Source organism: Vicia villosa, linkage group LG3, assembly GCF_029867415.1.
Source record: "Vicia villosa cultivar HV-30 ecotype Madison, WI linkage group LG3, Vvil1.0, whole genome shotgun sequence".
NCBI lineage: Eukaryota > Viridiplantae > Streptophyta > Magnoliopsida > Fabales > Fabaceae > Vicia > Vicia villosa.
In genome coordinates, this window is record NC_081182.1 from 14,059,536 (window position 1) to 14,064,143 (window position 4,608).

The window sequence follows — 4,608 nt, forward strand, 5'->3', positions numbered from 1 at the left end:
GTGACATCCCATGTGACATGTTATTCCGGATGTTGAAATACTTCAACATAACATGTTTTAGCATTTCAGTGGGACTTCTTATTGTACCTGTTCTTCTATATTATAATTTACATTATATTATTCCTGCTTTTATTTATTTTATAAAAATTACTGCCAATCCTAAAACACAAGAGCTAACAACAACACCACCCCATTCACAAAATTCAATATTCTTTAGAAATTTGAAGGCTATTTTAGTCCATTCTCATACACTATATATGTAACACCCCAATTTTACCCGAAAATATAATGCGAGAAATATCAGAGTATTTAAAATTTCAAATAACAAATTGGAGTATCACATATCAACTTAAAACTTCAACTTGTATTTCATTCAACAATGATACATAACATTCTAATAACAGTCAACTATCAGCTTTATTCAACTCAAACAACTTGGAAGTATAACAAGTACTTCAGATTATTCAACTTGGATTCAATGGTTATAATAACAACAACTAAAACATTAACAACATAGAAACAACAATATAAACAACCCCCCGAGTGCTACGTATCAGAGCGACACACCAACAGGACTCGATGAAGCAACAAACTTCCACAGCTATACTTGAGTACCTGCCCATTTCCCATGGTAAAGGAAATATCAGCAAAAGCGGTGAGATATCAAACAATATAAAGGAAAGTATGATAATAGATATAGCAAGATAAAATCATACACAATTCACCACTTCTCAATATAAGCAATTTACATCACGACAACAACATGGTTCATATATTCCAACTTATACACATATATCATTAATACATATATATTCACATTCTCATCATATATGTTTCATTCACGTACATCATATCTACAACACATCAACAATCCATATCAAATGAATTCAACTTCACAAGCTATGCATCCACACATCATAACAATGAATCGAATGCAACTCGGTATACAAACTCGAATGCGACTCAAACTATGCATATGCATGTGGTACCAATCAGAGCTTCAGCCCCCGTCACCAATTGCCCAATTTAGAGGCACAAGGCATAAGCCTTCGTCACTAGTTTGCCAATCCAGGCCGTCACAGAGTATGCATATGAAATGTGACTTGACAAACAAGACAACATAGCAACTCATCATAATCACATATCATCACGAGGCATAAGCCTATATCACAATCAATTACTATTTATACGAGGTAATTCACGTCACCATAATATTTCATCTTCACTTAGTCACAAAATCATCCTCACAAATATATACAACATCACGTATTCACAAAATTGTCATAAATATACAATTCGCATAACATCAAGATCATTACAATTATCATCATGTTTCGACACATCGACACAATTACTCAATTTCACATATCAACACAGGCATCACAATTATCATCATAATCTACTAAACTAACGACAATTAGCTAGGATTCATACGATAAGTTTAATCACATAACAGTGCACAATAATAATCATATTGGCAATCACAACATTATTCGCAACAAAGGCATCCAAACCGAAATCACGATTTTTGGTCAATTCTCAAAATAATCTCAATATGCCAATATGTCAAGCAAATCAAATCGACTTTTAATCATCAACTAAATCAAGTATAAATAATGTTAATTATCAAAACAACATCATTGGCATAACAATATATTATTCTCAACTTGAATATTCAACCAAAACACAATTACGGTCAATTTCTCAAAATACCGTAATTTACCGATAAACCGAATAATTGGTCCAAGTCCAAGTATATTCCAATCACATAGACTTAATGGAATTAATTCAACTAATAATTTAATTATCCAATTAATAATCAAACTATATTAATTTCAATTCAACTATTATATTTTTATTCCATTATTTTCCAATTCTACAATAAAACTCATTATTTCACTATCAATGGTTTACCCACAACAAACACAACATTCTAATACACATAGATTATCAATTGCACACAACTTATCACATTTATATCATCACATTCCAACAAATCATCAAATACCCAAAATTGCAACATAGAAGAACATGGATATTAAAGTATAGAATCAAACACACCATAACATACTATCATACAACCCTTTAGCATGAAAGAACCCCACCCTTACCTTGGCAAATATGGACTCTTTCACCATAGCTCTAAGCTTTTCTCCAAAATAAATCCTTCAAACATAATTTGGAGACACACCTAAAAACCAGTTCGGAAATCGGCTTATCAGACAAACTTAAAACCCTCAAAATCAAAATCGCTCCGGTCAGAACTTACCTCTATGAGTCAGGAATGTTGTGTCAAAACCACGTGACGATCCAACGGTTGGATTGAGAGATACATCCGTTTTGCTAAGGTGACTCTTTGCTGAAACATAGCTGCGAAATATGAGGTTTCCTCTAGCTTTTCTCTTCCACCATTGTTCTCTCTCTTTTGCCTCTTTTATCTTCTTTCTATCTTTTCCCCCAAATGAAAAATAGTAACCTCTAAAACCCTAACTTTCTCTTACTATCTCACTTATGTTAATTGGGCTTAACCCACCAATTCATCCATTATGTTTCTATCACTTAAGCCCATTTAGTTATATCTCTCTAATAACTCAGTTAAGTCAAACAACACAAACACACACATAATTAAATACTTAAATAATTATTATTTCACATAATAACTAAATAAATAAATAATTATTAAAAACATCAAATAATATAATTACTAATATAATTAATAAAAATATTAATTAAAATCGGGATGTTACCTAGTCAAGCCTCTTGACTAAGAACACTAACTTGGAGTTGTTTAAAATCTTCCTCCAAGAACAATACACCTTTTGCGTACGGGCTTCAAGGGGAACAATATGTCTCTTGCTTCATAGCTTCGAGACAGACATGGTGACCTTCCCCCAACCCGAGAGGTTCACCCTTCCAAACCCTAGGATTCTACATCTTCAATCCTTATCGATCTAGGTTACAACTCGTTATATTAATAGCTTAAACATAACCAATACCCAACTGGACTTGGGTTTCTAATCGCATCATATTTGCTGTTACAAATAAGTAGTAAATTCTGCTACAAACAAGGCCTTCAATCTTTAGCTTCCTAAAATGTCTCCATATTTAGAAACTCTATATTTTTCGAATATTCTGATTGATTCTTTGGACCTTTTAAATAAATCATGCCTTATATGATTTACACAATATTCAAGAATATTCTGCACTCTTCTGTAATAGTTAAATCATAACAGATTCAACTAAAACTCTTCACTCCAGCTTAGACATGATGTCGTGACATCCCATGTGACATGTTATTCCGGATGTTGAAATACTTCAACATAACATATTTTGGCATTTCAGTGGGACTTCTTATTGTACCTGTTCTTCTATATTATAATTTACATTATATTATTCCTGCTTTTATTTATTTTATAAAAATTTATGCCAATCCTAAAATACATGAGCTAACAACAACACCACCCCATTCACAAAATTCAATATTCTTTAAAAATTTGAAGGTTATTTTAGTCCATTCTCATACACTATATACACTACAATACAATCTATTAACCTATTTCATACACTTTTCATATACTCAAAATTATTATATTTCCTCCATTTCAAATTTCAATATCATTCACTTTTCTTTTGCATTTTCTTCTCTCTCTCTAACAAATGTATTTTTTGTTTGCAGGAAAATTGAAAACTCTTCTCTATATCAAATCTAACTAGCAAAATTAAAGGTAAGTAAACAAATACTTATGTTACTTATCATTTTTATTTCTCATTCTTATCTTCCATGTTCTTCTTTATATTATTTAATTATTTGTTGCATTTTCTTCTTCTAATTTTTGTACCCTTCTCTCATTCTCATTTTCAATTCTATCTTCTCTAACAAATACATTATGAGAGATTTGAAGAGTTGGAGAATCAATACCTGAACATAGACATCAAAAGAAGACATCTTTTTCAAGCTTGCTCTTTTAAAAAATATACTTCTATATAATTTGTTTTAATCAATATAAATTATTTCCCAAACCGAGATTTTTTTTTTTTATCTCTTTCTCCCTTTTTTTTCATTCAATTTTGAGTTTTTGATATTAAAAACTTCAATTTATATTATTTATAATAATTTACTAATAATAAGTTTATTTTTTAAAACGAAATTACTATAATTTTCATTTTAAAGAAAAATTCTTTCTATTTGATCACTGTATGCATAATAATGATAAAATATACAAAATAAAAATTAATTTAAAAATAATTATACAACCTATTGAGATAATTATAATATAGTATAAATACTATTTAAATTAAAAAGATGTAATATCTTAGTAGAGAAAAGAAAACTTATATTTTGAAAAAACTCTAAATGTATTTTTATTAAATAACACTTAAGTTAAAAAGTATTTTTACGAAAGATAATATTCTACAATTCTCTTACAAAATTTCACTAAAATCGCCATCAATAAACTTGTAATAATAATAATAATAATAATAATAATAATAACAATAATAATAATAATAATAATAATAATAATAATAATAATAATAATAATAATAATATTTGTATTTTTTATTTTTTATTGAATGAAATATGATATTAGACCACTGTCTTTTATGTGT